Source organism: Oncorhynchus masou, chromosome 24, assembly GCF_036934945.1.
Source record: "Oncorhynchus masou masou isolate Uvic2021 chromosome 24, UVic_Omas_1.1, whole genome shotgun sequence".
NCBI lineage: Eukaryota > Metazoa > Chordata > Actinopteri > Salmoniformes > Salmonidae > Oncorhynchus > Oncorhynchus masou.
The window spans coordinates 83,177,001-83,193,782 of NC_088235.1; the positions used below are offsets into that span (position 1 = coordinate 83,177,001).

The window sequence follows — 16,782 nt, forward strand, 5'->3', positions numbered from 1 at the left end:
GAAGATGTAGGCCTACTGTAGAACGATACATCTGTCAAGCAACTGATGGCCCAAATCAGCTCATGAACTCAGCCAGGGAAACACAGCAGCCTATTAGTTTTCACACCTTTCATTATTTAACAATGGATAGGCTAACGGTTAGCCGACAGAATGTCACCTAATGAAAAATAAACCAAAAATAATAACGGCTTATTGCAACCATCAATGGCACTAGATTATTGAAAGCTGATGTCTCGTTAAACCATCATAGGCATACAGCTGATCTCAATTGCAACCATTATTGGTCACCTCATTACAGCTCCCTAAAAAGGATGTTGGTGTTACCTTAGTTAGAGATCTGTACATAATGACGCGATGCTCATGTCTCCACCCTAATAATTAGGGTTAGGAAGTATCAAGATTTTCATACCGTTTCTGTACCACCAAATGTGCACACATGGGGCGCTATAAACAAAATATATATGTATACACAACAGGGATCCTGATCCAGGAGGGGCCGGAATGTCTTGGCTGTAACCAAGAAGGGAGGTGACCAAGACTATTTGCACCGCCCCCTCCTCCTTTAGGCTGCTGCTACTCTGTTATTATCTAAGCATAGTCACTTTAATAACTCTACCTACATGTACATATTTCCTCGACTAACCAGTGCCCCCACACATTGATTCTGTACTGGTACACCCTGTATATAGCCTCACTATTGTTATTTTACTGCTGCTCTTTAATCATTTGTTACTTTTATTTATTTTTGATATGACAACAGCCAGTGAAAGTGCAAAGCACCAAATTCAAACAAAAATCTTAATTAAAATTCCTCAAACATGCATGTATCTTATATAATTTTAAAGGTAATCTTGTTGTTAATCCCATCAGTCTCTGATTTCAAATAGACTTTACAGTGAAGGCACCAAACTATTATGATAGGTCAGTGCCAAGCCACAGAAAAACACGTCCGTTTTTCCAGCCAAAGAGGAGTCTCAAAAAGAGATAAAATTAATCACTAACCTTTGATGATCTTCATCAGATGACACTCATAGAACTTCATGTTACACAACACATGTTTTGATCGATAAAGTTCATATTTACACTGCTTTAAAAAATAAAGGGAACACTTAAACACAATGTAACGCCAAGTCAATCACACTTCTGTGAAATCAAACTGTCCACTTAGGAAGCAATTCTGATTGACAATACATTTCACATGCTGTTGTGCAAATGGAATAGACAGGTGGAAATGATAGGCAATTGGCAAGACACCCCCAATAAAAGGAGTGGTTCTGCAGGTGATGACCACAGACCACTTTTCAGTTCCTATGCTTCCTGGCTGATGTTTTGGTCACTTTTGAATGCTGGCGGTGCTTTCACTCTAGTGGTAGCATGAGACGGAGTCTACAACCCACACAAGTGGCTCAGGTAGTGCAGCTCATCCAGGATGGCACATCAATGCGAGCAGTGGCAAGAAGGTTCGCTGTGTCTGTCAGCGTAGTGTCCAGAGCATGGAGGCGCTACCAGGAGACAGGCCAGTACATCAGGAGACGTGGAGGAGGCCGTAGGAGGGCAACAACCCAGCAGCAGGACCGCTACCTCCGCCTTTGTGCAAGGAGGAGCAGGAGAAGCACTGCCAGAGCCCTGCAAAATGACCAACAGGCCACAAATGTGCATGTGTCTGCTCAAACAGTCAGAAACAGACTCCATGAGGGTGGTATGAGGGCCCGACATCCACAGGTGGGGGTTATGCTTACAGCCCAACACCGTGCAAGACGTTTGGCATTTGCCAGAGAACACCAAGATTGGCAAATTCGCCACTGGCGCCCTGTGCTCTTCACAGATGAAGGCAGGTTCACACTGAGCACATGTGACAGATGTGACAGTCTGGAGACGCTGTGGGGAACGTTCTGCTGCCTGCAACATTCTCCAGCATGACCGGTTTGGAGGTGGGTCAGTCATGGGGTGGCATTTCTTTGGGGGGGGCCGCACAGCCCTCCATGTGCTCGCCAGAGGTAGCCTGACTGCCATTAGGTACCGAGATGAGATCCTCAGACCCCTTGTGAGACCATATGCTGGAGCGGTTGGCCCTGGGTTCCTCCTAATGCAAGACAATGCTAGACCTCATGTGGCTGGAGTGTGTCAGCAGTTCCTGCAAGAGGAAGGCATTGATGCTATGGACTGGCCTGCGTTCCCCAGACCTGAATCCAATTGAGCACATCTGGGACATCATGGATGCTTTAGTCCAGGTCTGGGAGGAGATCCCTCAGGAGACCATCCGCCACCTCATCAGGAGAATGCACAGGCGTTGTAGGGAGGTCATACAGGCACTTGGAGGCGACACACACTACTGAGCCTCATTTAGACTTGTTTTAAGGACATTACATCAAAGTTGGATCAACCTGTCGTGTGGTTTTCCACTTTAATTTTGAGTGTGACTCCAAATCCAGACCTCCATGGGTTGATAAATTTGATTTCCATTGATAATGTGTGATTTTGTTGTCAGCACATTCAATTATGTAAAGAAAAAAGTATTTAAAAAGGAATATTTCATTCATTCAGATCTAGGATGTGTTATTTTAGTGTTCCCTTTATTTTAATGAGCAGTGTATATCAAAAAATCTCAGTATACATTGGCGCATTATGTTCACTTGTTCCAAAAGCATCCGGTGATATTGCAGAGAGCCACGTCATTTTACAGAAATACTCATAAATGTCGATGAAAATACAAATTGTTAGACATGGAAATATAGATACACTTCTTCTTAATGCAATCGCTGTGTCAGATTTCAAAAAAGCTTTATGGAAAAAGCAAACCATGCAATAATCTGAGAACAGCGCTCAGAAAACAAGAGATATCCACCATGTTGGAGCCAAAAGAAATCAGAAATAACATTATAAATATTCACTTATCTTTGATGATCTTCATCAGAATACACTCCCAGGAATTCCAGTTCCACATTAAATGTTTGATTTGTTCGATAATGTCCATCATGTCCAAAGAGCTACTTTTGTTTGCAAAATTTGTTTGGTAAACAAATCCAAAGTCATGAAGCGCGTTTCGTAGTTGCAGACGAAATGTCAAAAAGTTCCATTACTGTCCATAGAAACATGGAATCAATCTTTAAGATCTTCAATCTTTTTAACATAAAACTTCAATAATATTCCAACCGGAGAATTCTTTTGTCTTCAGAAAAGCAAAGGAACGCAGCTACCTCATGTGAAATAGTAACCAGAAGGTTGCAAGTTCAAATCCCCGAGCTGACAAGGTACAAATCTGTCGTTCTGCCCCTGAACAGGCAGTTAACCCACTGTTCCTAGGCCGTCATTGAAAATAAGAATTTGTTCTTAACTGACTTGCCTAGTTAAATAAAGTTTTTTTTTTAATTGAGCTGTTCTTGCCATAATATGGACATGGTCTTTTACAAAACTCTGTATTACACCCCCCAACCTTGTCACAACAGATTGGCTGAAACACAATAAGGAAAGAAATTCCACAAATGAACATTTAACAAGGTACACCTATTCATTGAAATGCATTCCAGGTGACTACCTCATGAAGCTGGTTGAGAGAATACCAAGAGTGTGCAAAGCTGTCATCAAAATGTATTTTGTTTTGTTAAATACTTTGTTATTTCATAGTTGAGGTCTTCACTATAATTCCACAATGTAGAAAATAGTCAAACATTTTAGTAAAACCTTTGAATGAGTAGGTGTCCAAACTTAACTGGTGCTGTACATATTCAAACTATTATTATATTAAATTTACATTTAAAATTGAACGCAATTTTAAATAGATTAATTTAATTTTAATTCATATATTCAATTTGTGCATTACAAATTAAAATATTAAATTCTAACACAATCAATTGGAACTGAAATCAAATTTAAATACCATTTCTGTTGCCACTGAAATCGCTCCTTCGACATGCCACTTCCATTACTTATTCATCCTCAGGTCAATCAGTTGCCAGGAGGAGCAGACTTAAAATTGGAACTGCCAGTGTTAAAGCAACATCAAATCTTAGTAAAAATCTGTTCATATACACCCCCAGGACAAATGACATTTTCTGACATGAGATCACTTAGATATGGTAATTTTCACATTTTCATAAATTCAAAGAATGTTTGGGAACGACGTAGAGTAAGCCATTTGTGAAAATTCTATGGCGTGTTTGGACAATTAATAAACACTGTAGTAAATACAACCTAATAAAAACATTTGTCTCGTCCAAGACCGGAGTCTAAGCAGACCGCTGTGCCAGAGCCAATTAGAGCTACAAAACAAATAAACCATTTACCACACAGGCCTGCCATCATTCACTTTGAACTAGACTGTATATTAACAGTTCGTAGCAACAGCACAAATTCAGATCATTAGAACACATTCACCAAAGCCACAAAATAAATGGATTTCTGAAAACCACGGGAGTCCTCTTACATTTGGGAAATTTTACAGTCCTATTGATCAAATAAAGTTTTATTGGTCACATACACATGGTTAGCAGATGTTAATGCAAATGTAGCGAAATGCTTGTTAAAGAAAAACACACAAAAAACATGGAAAGGTAGGCGCTCACACTCATTTACGCACATCAACAACAAGATCACCAACTAATGCTAGCGAGAACGAGATGAGCTAAAAATCTAACCAGCGAACATTAGATAAACACTCAAACTTTTTCAGCTAATTGCCCATCAAAATTGCACTGATAAACAATGGGGAATAGTAGCCTGCTCATTCTTCTGCAGCTTGCCTGCCAATGCATGCTTGTCCCAACCCAAGTTTTGACAACTGAATGGGAACTTGCCTGCCCGCTCATTTAATCGACGCCAAATACATTTGATTGACAACTAAAGGATGCATTCAAAGTGCACTCTGGGTCGTTCAAAAATTCAGAGCGTACACTGCACTATAGAGAGTGGATGCTCTGGCCGAGAAGTAAGGTTAATCTGAGCGTTCCTCACAACAGCAGTCAATCCCTAAGCTAACTGGTTAAAGTTGGCTAGCTACTTCCAGACAAATGAGAGAACACCTCACTCTGACCATTTTACATGCCCTAGCAAAGCTGGTTAGGCTGTTTACATTATGTAGTCATTAACGTTAACTAGAGCGTTTAGTGACTAACTGTGCTGCTGGCAACAATGTAATTACTCGTTTTGCCAACGTTTACTGACACCGGTCATATTCAGAGTGTTGCACGTTCATAAATTCATCAGTTATTTAGAGTAGACAGTCAGTGAATTTACAAAACGCAAGAGATATGCTGAACTTTAACGACTGTTATTCAGTTAGCATATCTAACTAGATCGCAATAAATTGACCTTGCTAATTTGATTATATTGACATTTCCAACCTTAGTTACATTCATCCATTTTTATAAAAAAATATAGAGTCATTAAAACTGAAACAGTGCACCCAAAAGGGTGGAGGATGTAAACAATGTACCCAGCCAGCTATGAATTAAACCGATAGCAATAGTTTTTGTACTACCAAGAAATGTATTGGTGAATTATATTAATCATGCATTGAACTGCATCCATCTACTCTGCCAACAATGAGTCATAACCTATTTTTAAAACCTCTTATAAATGCTGGTTTTGTAGCATATACTAGAAATTTGGTATTTTTGACTGACATGAGTGTGTTTCATATCTGCAATGAAGTTAAAACACTGTCAGTGCCACTTTAAAACAAGGCCACCATACCAGGCAGACACAGGCTGAATAAGGAAAATCATTTAAACTTAAAACACTCCCTACATATACAATTACAGCAGTAAAAGCCCCTTCAATACACAGGAAAATAATACAAAGCTTTATCATATCTACCATAATCAAAGCTCATTGTAAACAGTAACACTGCTTGCTTGCATGACTAGCTTACAGTGTTCATTAACAGGCTGCTTTTAATACTGTTTGATTAGACAGTCATTAATCATCATTTAAATCAAGATAGTGGGTGGGCAACAGGTGCTGTTCAGCTCTTCCTCTGCTCAAACACCCCCAGCACTTTAAATGCCAGTATTTCTTACAAATCCATTTTGACACATAAGAGACTCGTTCTAATAGCGTTCAACAGTGAGTGAATGTAAACTGCAGATTGCTTAGAATTCTGGTGGAAAATTGCTTTAGAGCTGTACACCAAGTTAAAGACTGATGGCAAATAATAGATTAACATTAGGCCATGAAAACAATTGTGAGCAACACCATACATAAGCTAATCAAACAAAATGGCGAAACATTGTTGTGAAAAATAACATTTCACAATCATAGGCATGGACTACCAGAGCTGGGTTTGCCACTGACATTTTCCACACAAGAGGATCGGCTGTCTAGATGAGTAATAGCCTCAATGGTGGAGCTAATGTTGAAATTCTTCAATCACTTTAGGCTGGCATGTGTCAATCGTTGTCTAACCATTGATCAAATAGTGACTCACTCAATATAAAAAGCTGTTTGAGACGACAAAGCCAAATCCATCTCGGTGTAACCTCTCTAAACAGTCACAAACAACTGTCACATGAGATGGACCAGAGGGGGCTGCACAAGTATTTGTCAGAGGCTAACTGAACACCATGCTGTAAGGGTCCAGAGTAGACCCTAGAGAAGGACCATCCTCCTTTGTCTATTTCTTTCATTATTCCTTGTGGCAAAGCAAATAATAGCAGTATTGATTTAAAAAGGGAAACATTTGTATTTAAAGCGCCAGCGGTCAGATGTTTTAAAAGGAAATCATTTGTTTGTGGGGTGTCAGTTGAGTTATAAATACACTGGTAAGAATCCCTGCAGTTATCTTTGGACTTTCCTTAGCACGGATATTATGCAATGAAGGGAGGGACAGGGAACGGTGGGGTGGTGTAGCGGCTCATAAACCTAGGCTTTGTCCTGTAGGTTTTCATGCATAAAGCTCAATTAAATGGGAGCTTTGGTAGGAGTGGTGAAGTGCGCCATGCGTTGGACTGGAGAAGGGAGAAAGTGCAGGCAGGCAGCCAATATGATCTGAGCCCCAAGTAAAGGTTAAAAGCCACACAAATTCCCCACCAGCTGCTATGAGCGGCACAAAGGCGGAACACAGCGGGAGCCCCAGCACACCACTGTAGAACCCAACGATAAATGGGCTGCACTTTAAAACAGCCTCTCTCCTCGCAGCCCCAAGACAACTTCACACACAAACCCCTACAAAAGGAGACAGTCTTCACTCAAGCAAATCACAAATGAGCAATTAAGACAATTGCGTGAGTGGACCAATTTCCCTCTGTTAAAGAGTCAACCAAGTTGTGAGGGAAAAATTAAGAACTTCACCATTTTAGTCTAAAATTAAACGTGCAGTTCTATAAAGTCATACCTGCTATTTGGTATGAAAATCTGGACAAGATTTAAACATCTGTCACTGACAAATCTAACTTAAAACAGCACTCAGAGAAAAACACATACAGATGTTCAATTAAAAACAGGAGCCCAGTCTTGGCTCTTGTTTGCACTGGCCCACATTGTTTGCAGAGCAACAACGGTTGCTAGTGGCAACACCGTCCACTCCCGTTTCCAGGAGCCTGTTGCTATGCAACCAACCGAATACTTCCCAAACCAAACAATGCCATCCCCCAACTGATCCCTCTCTCACACTAAGCAGAAACTTACAACAATAAATACATAAGCTATTAATTTCAGACACTGGGGGGAAGACAGAGGGCAGGCTAATTCCAATACCATGCAGAGGAAAGATTATATAAAAATGTTAACTCCATGCTGGTTTCAACTTGAATGAAGGCAGAATGTAGTGTTTTTATGCACTCAGTGGTCAAATAAAGGAGGAATGTTTAAGTCAACAGAATGGCAACAGCCATTCCTCTAAGCTTGGTTTACACCTCTACACTTCAAAAACAATTACACTTCAAAAACAAGCACAAATGACTTCTAACTTTCCTAATCCATGCAGCAGAAAGGAGACACGAGCGCCTTGGAGAGGAGAGCAGACTAGTCCGACTCCGGAGGCTTTTAGTGTACATCGGAAGTTGAAACAACCAGGCAATAACACATACACTTGATGCCATTAAAGTCCTGTTTATGGGGGACATTTGTACACCACTGTTTGTATTGCCAGCTAGCCCTGTGTCTGTGCACTGTTTTTTTTCCAAGAGTCCTCTGTTCACCATATCCTGCCCCCACACCCACCCCCGATCCCTAGCCTATTCGTTCAGTTATATAACATATAAATATACTTAGAGAAGGAACAGGCTTTCCATACATGCATTTCTACTCTGCAGAGTTCAATCAATGTAATCTTTATTGGGTAACCAATCCAATAGCCATCCCCATTGTAAGAAACCCAGGTTGGCACCATTTTGATTGTATTAAAAAACCCATAACGATAGCACACAGGCGCTGCACTCACACAAAAAAGAGAATTAAGATATGATAAGAGATTTCCACGACATAGGCTGTTCAAGCCTGTCTCATTAATTCATTGCTAATCCAATCAAAGCAGCTATTGGGGTCTGCAGATGGTGAGGCTGGAGGGAGAGGGGGACCTGGACAGCTAACAGAGGAGAGGGGCCGCTAAACCAGCCACGGATCGTGGATCCACTCTTTCCCAGATTCCACCTCTGGTCACCACTACAGCCCACAGCCTGTCAACACCATCCGTCATAACGTGGAGCGCAGGCATGACAGACCAAGAATTATGAAATGGTTGCCATAGAGACTGTTCACCCACACGCCTCCCCCAACCACCCCCACCTCTGTAACCCTTTCGAGATTTCCACCACCTCCCATCCCCATTTACATCCACCCTTAAACTGAATAATACTGAATTAGGGAATAAGAAAGTGCAGTTCAGAGAAGTCAACCTGCTGGAAAACAAACCAGAAGTTCAGGGAGGAACTAATCTGTTGCATGTGGGTGTCTCTCTCGTTAATGAACATTTATCTCCTATTTTTCCAGCAGGGGTGATGAGAGTTGAGGGAACACCAGGTCTTTGTTTTCATGCCACCTTGTAGCCCATCGAGATAGAAAAAGTTTCTGAAATGAAAAAAAAAAATGAAAAAAAACACCTGTTCCCACCTGGCAGCTAGAATTGAGACAGTTTTATATAGGCTAGACAAACGCATATAGCACAGACAAAATAAAATAAACTTCCCTAAGTGACGCTCATCAATGCATATTTACCAAGTCAATGTCTGCAAAAAATAATAATAATCCAATTATTTACAATGATCAACAAAAAAATAATTTCATGTTATGGAGTTGGTGCCATTATCAGCACAGACAAATCCAGTGCCTTCGAAAAGTATTCAGACCACTTGACTTACTCCACATTGTTACGTTACAGCTTTATTCTAAAATTAAATAAACCAAATTCCTCAGCAATCTATACACAATACCTCATAATGACAAAGCAAAAACAGGTTTAGAATTTTTTGCAAGTGTATTAAAAATAAAACATACCTTATTTACATAAGTATTCAGGACCCTTTGCTATGAGACTCAAAATGGAGCTCAGGTGTTTCCATTGATCATCCTTGAGATGTTTCTACAACTTGATTGGGGTCCACTTGCAGTAAGGTCAATAGATTGGACATGATTTGGAAAGGCACACACCTGTCTATATAAACGTCCCACAGTTGACCGTGCATGTCAGAGCAAAAACCAATCCATGAGGTGAAGGAATTGTCCGTAGAGCTCAGAGAAAGGATTGTGTAGAGGCACAGATCGGGGGGGGGGGGGGTACCAAAACATTTCTGCAGCATTGAAGGTCCCCAAGAATACAGTGGCCTCCATTATTCTTAAATGGAAGAAGTTTGTAACCACCAAGACTCTTCCTAGAGCTGGCCACCAGGCCAAACTGAGCAGTACGGGGGAGAAGGGACTTGGTCAGGGAGGGGACCAAGAACCTGATGGTCACTGACAGAGCTCCTCTGTGGAGATGGGAGAACCTTCCAGAAGGACAACCATCGCTGCAGCACTCCACCAACCAGGCCTTTATGGTAGAGTGGCCAGATGGAAGCCACTCCTCAGTAAAAGGCACATACATGACAGCCCGCTTAGAGTTTGCCAAAAGGCACCTAAACAAGATTCTCTGGTCTGAAGAAACCTTTGGCCTGAATGCCAAGCATCACGTCTGGAGAAAACCTGGCACCCATCCCTATGGTGAAGCATGCTGGTGGTAGCATCATGCTATGGGGATGTTTTTCAGCGGCAGGGACTGGGAGACTATTCAGGATAGGGAAAGTTTAACAGAGCAAACTACAGAGAGAGATACTTGATGAAAACCTGCTCCAGAGAGAGCTCAGGACTTCTGACTGGGGCGAAGGTTCACCTTCCAACAGGACAACGGCCCTACGCACACAGACAAGACAATGAAGGAGTTTCTTCGGAACCTTTCACAATGTCCTTGAGTGGCCCAGCCAGAGGCCTATCGAACATCTCTGGAGAGACCTGAAAATAGCTGCGCAGCTACACTCCCCATCCAACCTGACAAAGCTTGAGAGGATCTATAGAGAAGAATGGGAGAAACTCCGCTAATACAGGTGTGCCAAGCTTGTAGCGTCACACCCAAGAAGACTCGGGGCTGTAATTGCTGCCAAAGGTGCTTAAATTTCTGCCAAAGTTTCTGAGTAAAGGGTCTGAATACTTATGTAAATGTGATTTTTATTTTTTATAAATTAGCAAACAAACATTTCTAAAAACCTGTTTGTGCTTTGTCATTACGGGGTAGTGTGTGTAGATTGATGAGGCTGTAATGTAACAAAAATGTGGGAAAAGTCCAGGGGTATGAATACTTGCCGAATGCACTGTACACCAGCCTATTGTGGGCTTCAGATGAAACCACAACATAAGGCATTCCTATAATAATTAACATAATGCAAACAATAGAACTGCTTTGTAGCTCCCATGTTGCCTTAAATTACCATTTAGAATTTGACAAATGTAGACTCTTTCCAAGACATAACCTAGCCAGTATGAGTGAACTAGTAAATGGGTAAAGTGTGCACTGTAGACACCTCTTTTCAAGTATTTCAGAATACCCTCGTTTCCATTTGAGTGTCTAAAAAGATGAGGCCGAAACGGCAACTTAAAAGAATCGTACACAGAAAGATGCAAAGAACATACTGGCAAAGGAAACTCAACTATAGCTACTCTGTCCTGAGAAATATTCTCCACATTACGTGTGCTTTCGTTAGAAATCTTCCTCCGATTTCTTACTACACTAGCTGAGCAGCTTTCCCTTTGATAATGCAAAGAAAAACATGACCTATTGCATGGTATCATCATAGATGGATCACATTTAATCAAAACAATCCATGACTAAGAACATGGAGTGGGCTAAGGCTCATGAGGTTTAGCCTAAGTCCAGACTTTCCCTAAACCAGGGATGATCTAGATTCATCCGTGGCCTGGTTGGGGGCCAGAACAAAATTACAAATAATTAATAAACTGCAAATTGACCACATGAATTCCAAACAGATATAATATTTGACAAAAACAACATATCAAACCTTGCCTACGTTTGTGTACGAAATAGTGTGTCTATTATGCATGTGAATACTTGGAAACAGATGTCCAAAAATCTAAATCACACGCATATTTTATTTGCTCAGATAACATAGGGGGCCAAATAAAACCACACACGGGCCAAATTCAGCCAGCGGGCCGTCAGTTGGAGAACACTGCCCTAAACTGTAGGAGGAACTGTTTTAGTACTCGTCTCCAATATTGTGCTTTCAACTACTTGATAGGGCAGGGCGATATGGCCAAAATATCAGATGACAGCATTATGTTTTTGAATAACAAAAGTTACAAATTTGCTTTATGGGTAGTGCATGACCCGAGGGTGGCAACTTTTTCTCCATTCTTATTGTTTTAGACTGTTCAATTAAACTTTTTTTGTATTTTTTTTATAAACGTTTCAGCATTTTTCCATACATTTCTGCATTTCCTGCACTCATTTGAGATAATTTCCACAAAGGTCTGTAAGATATGGGCAAACAATCTAGGCCTTATTTTTAACCAAATTTCGCAATTATAATTTGACATTAGAAGGAAATACTTGGTGAACTGTTGGAATCATGGAAATAGAAAGAATATAAATAGTGGACACTAAAATACAGTGTTTGACAACAAATGAAGGGAGCAGTTATTGTGATAGGGTAGGAACTTGACAAGTCCCTAGGGGGACCCTATAATCTTTGACTAAATTGAATGTTCTCTTAGCTACTTCATGTAGCTAAAATATTCTTTCTTTGTGTATCCCTCTGATTTAGAAGATACATGTGCGTAATTTTTGTGCAACAGTAGGTCTACACCATCACTGGTATTATCAGGCTGTATAGCTAGTTGTAGCCGTTGTCTATTCCACAAGTTACCACCGGCTAAATCTATGATGTTAAAATGCCTATTTACTCTGTTCCGTCTGACTTCGCAATCCACTGTCTCAGCCCAGCCAGACAAATTATAAAATCTCCACTATAAAAAGCATCTAGACATTCTCGCATTTCTTTTGACTAATATTTAGTTTAACAGCAGAGATTTGTATAAACCTTGCCATCTGTCTCTCAGACATTCGCAACATTTTTTCAATTTTCAAATTCCATCTCCAGCTGTCCCATAGTAATGAACGTGACGAGACAGGCAGCGTTTCTCAGCCAGTCGAAATCATGAATCAGCTGGCATCATATTTTATGGATATATACAAAGAAAATGTCAATTGAATAAAGGTCTAATTTAAATGGTGCAGCTAGTTTGCAGTCTTTCCAGCTTCAGTTTGAAGTGATTGTGTTAGCTGTGTTGTTGGTCAGCTCCTCTGAACAACAGTGTCACTCCTGATGAGTGAGCACATTTTCTATGCCAGGTGAAATCGCACCTCATTAGCTAATTGTTTTGGAAATAAAAATAACTAGAAAACAGCATAAACAAATACAGCTACTGTTGTTTTTTGACATTACTGTAAGTTAGCTAGCTAGCAAGCGATAAGAATGTTGCCAGCCAGTATGGCAATGGAACATTTAGAACGAACGACTGGGATAGATACAGCACAAAAAGTCTCTAGCAACAAAACTAATGACAAGCCGGCTTGGGTAGCAGCCCTAGATGTGTGTCGGGACTATATCTTGTGGAAGGATGAAATAGTATGAATAAATTAAATCAAAACAGTTATGAATATATGTCAATCATTAATTGTTTGTAAACCATTTTATAAAAGTGATAATGCCAGAGAAGCCGGTGTATGGAGGATATATTGGCACAGATTTCCAGCCCTCGACATCATCTCGGGCATAATACCCATGCCAATATATCCTCCAAACACTGGCTTATCTGGCATTATCACTTAAATAGAACACTAGTGGATTTATATTAAGAAGCAAGGTAAAAACAGCATCAACATTGCATTGTTGCATTGACCATGCAGACTGAACGCAAATGTCTCTTGATCATAGGAACAAAAGCGCTCCTTGAGTGACGGGGGGTGGGAATAGGTCTGTGTGGAAAGCGGCATGGAGAGAGAGCTGACTCAAGTAGCAAAGTAAAAAAAAATTTTTTTTAAATAGACGTTACACACGGCGTATCACGTTTAACAAACATAACATTCAAAAGTATGAAAAATGTACAGACTCACCACAGTAAGTCTCTCTGAATAAGAGCTTCTGCTAAATTACTAAAATGTAAATACCGTTATAGAAGGTGAAGTAAAATCCCAAACCGGTCTGTGCATTAATACCGGCATATCGTTAAATACTGTATACCAGCCAGCCCTACGCCATGGCATGCACTTCATGTTAACCTAGTCCAAAAACCTAAGCCATATCCATGGAGGTAGGTTGACCAATCTTGCAGCTGTGATTTAAGACCAGATTTAATTCAAGGGTTTACAGCTAATTTCCAACCACTCCTAATGAACATCAGGCTCAGTGAAATTCATTGCCTCTGCTGTTTTCCAACACTATCACGGAACACCATGGACTATGACTTTTCATAATCATATCCCAGGAATATCTAAATATAAACCCACATTAGCTTCCTTTCCAGATGTGCATATTATATTTTCACGTTCCAAGACGTACAAGCAGTACCTGCCCGTAGAAGAAAGGCTGAGAGCAGTCAAACAGACAAAGTGCATTTCAGATCTCTTTTCAGCTGTGGATTATTTTTTCCAGAGATAGCTGAGAGATAGCTGAGAGATGACCTCTGTAGCTGGCAGAGGTAGTGCCTTCAGCTAGCACCCTTGTCTCTGAAATCAAGTAGCAGGTTATCTCCATTTCCTTACCAGTGGATTCACTCCACACAGACATGACACACAGCAATTGAGCAAATGCATTCACAAGCACTACAATAAAACAAACCAATGAGTCACCCAGTAAACTGTTTCCCTTAAACGTACAAACGGTTTCTCATGCAATGGTTGGTATGAGGACCTCTTCTATCAGACGGCTGTGACTCGACCAGTTTTTATTTATCCTTACAACACAACATCATAAGGTGACAATCTCTGTGAGTGCTAAGTTGCCAAATACTATCCCGGCAGTTATTTACAGGCTGTTTTAGTCAGGCACAAAGGGTGTGTCATCATTTGTACAAGGACTCAGTGTGAGCATGTGGGCGTTGAATCTGTGTGTCTGGAGCCTGTTCAAACGTGATTATTAACATCAGGTTAGAAGAAAGCCCCAGCTAGTCAGGACATACTCTGAATAGAGAAACATCTCTGTTGTTACTACATCTCCATGACAACCTGATATTGGTAAATAATCATATTTGAAAAATGGTTGATGTAGTCAGAGGAAGGAAATGTGGCAATTTGTCTGAATGACAATTTGGGTTGATTCAGACTGAAGAGTTGAAGCAACTAAATATCAATTTACATAATATGTACATAATCTTTGCTATTTACATTGGCAATGGATGCAGAGCTAGATAGCAAACTAAACAAATTATCTGCATTCTCTTCACATACTACTAGCTTACTGCTGCTAACTTACTAGCTAAGTTAGTTAGCTGAATGCTAATGTCAGCCAAATAGCTGAACCATGGCTAGATTGCTATGTAGGCCGAAAAGCAGAGGTTGGAACTGGTTCAGGGAACAGAACCGAAAACTGTTGCAGAACAGAACCATTATTTTAAAAGCATGAAAACCATTTAATTATGTTAAAGGCATTTGTTCAAACATTGAGGTTTAAAAAGGAACAACATAAAGCTGTACTTTTTTCCTTTGGTTCGAACCGGTTCAGAACGTTATTTTGCAGTTCAGAATGAAACGATTGGAAAATCATTTCTGTTACAACCCCTTAGAACAAGGTGCAGGAGACATTACAGTAAAAGGTCTAGCCAAGGGTATTTTCTCAAAAACTCTAAAGAATATCTCATAGTGAGAATAGTCTTTGATGAGTGCTTTCTACCCGGAGCCCAGGAAGCCTTCCACCTGAGAGGCATGCGAGCCTCCTCTGCCCCTGTTCCCTGTCAAATCATCTCATTAAAAAGGGCTTCTGAAGTGCAGCCCTACAGACAAATGCAGACTGCAAAGAAGCAGTAAGTAGCCTGCTCACAAATCTGAGAACATTTCTTCCCAATGACTCACAGGACATCGTCATTATTTTGAAGCAAGTTTTCACACTTGTTGCTTTAGCTTGAAAATTTTTAAACACCCACATTTCAAAAATGGATTTTAACTAAGGAAAACTCCACAAACGTAAATAACCAGAGAGAAAGTGGGGAGAGGTTGGGGGAGGTCTACTGTCCCTGGTTGAATAGCTGAAAGGAGCCATCATTGTGATGCAAATGTCAGAACCCGGTCTGCTGTTTGTGGCAGGAAATTTAATTAGCAGTTGTGTAGCTACGATACAAACCAGGTGGAATGTAAAGAATGCCCCTGGTGACAGAGAGAGACACTGAATAGCATTTCATTTCCCAACAAGTTTTAACATGTTGCTACTGAGAGCCAATCATGGGTATGTTTTGTACCTGGTAGGACCGTTTCTCAGTAGCTTGGCGATAAAATCCTACTGTGTGATTTACAAACTGCACTGCCTGTGTCGACAACTCACTGTCTGCAAGACAAAACACATTTTTCTGCACATAGACACTTGAGACTAAATAATATCCCTCTCGTTCGTTGATTTTGTACAAGTGTCACCTGTAAACTGAAAGGAAAAACTTAACCCCAGTACTGCCACTTAAAAAAAATAAAATGTAGAAAACCACCACACCAATATTTTCCATGTAGGCCTACACACATTATCAACTACCCAAAGGTATTCATCATATTCTCTGTGCCTCAGCTCTGTTCAGTGAATTCATGAGACTTCTGACTGGAGTTTTGGTGCATCTCATTAAAATCTGAATTAATGTCAGATAATCAAATGTACAGAGACCAGATGGTTCAGTAAGCACGAAACCCAATTTGGATCTAAACACCATATCTGTAAAGTCATGACATCTACATATACTAGGCACACTGCCTGCTAGTGCCAACTATTTGCTTTTAAAACAAGATATGAATCAAAGCTACTAAGACAATTCAAAGGCTGATAATAAAATGGGCCATCAGCAACACACATTGAGTTCTGGCAAATGCACCGGCAGTGAGCCATTGCCCACAATAGAGATTACTCTGTCACGATATCAATCCTTTGAAAATATTTTTTTCGGGCTAACATTTTGAATTTGCGACACAGAAGTGCTTCTATCAAGCAGTCCGTTACAGTTTGCGCAGGACTACTCTCAATAACTGATCGGGCAGCCATTGGCCTGGTATTGGGCTGAGAGCCTCTCCTCTGGGTTGGGCCTCATCCAGATAAGCTAAATACAGCA

At 40.5% G+C, this 16,782-nt stretch overlaps 1 protein-coding gene across 3 annotated transcripts in view; it reads right to left on the reverse strand.

Moving 5' to 3' along the window:
* LOC135512845 (DNA-binding protein RFX2-like) overlaps positions 1 to 16,782 on the reverse strand; it is a 65,654-nt gene that overhangs the window by 41,762 nt on the left and 7,110 nt on the right. Inside the window, exon 1 of one of the 3 annotated variants that reach the window (XM_064935277.1) lies at positions 14,360 to 14,470. The exons of the other annotated variants lie outside the window; for them this stretch is intronic. The gene's annotated coding sequence lies outside the window, so the exon portion shown is untranslated. Of the gene's footprint in view, positions 1 to 14,359; positions 14,471 to 16,782 lie in introns of those variants that run through there. 3 annotated transcript variants of the gene reach the window in all.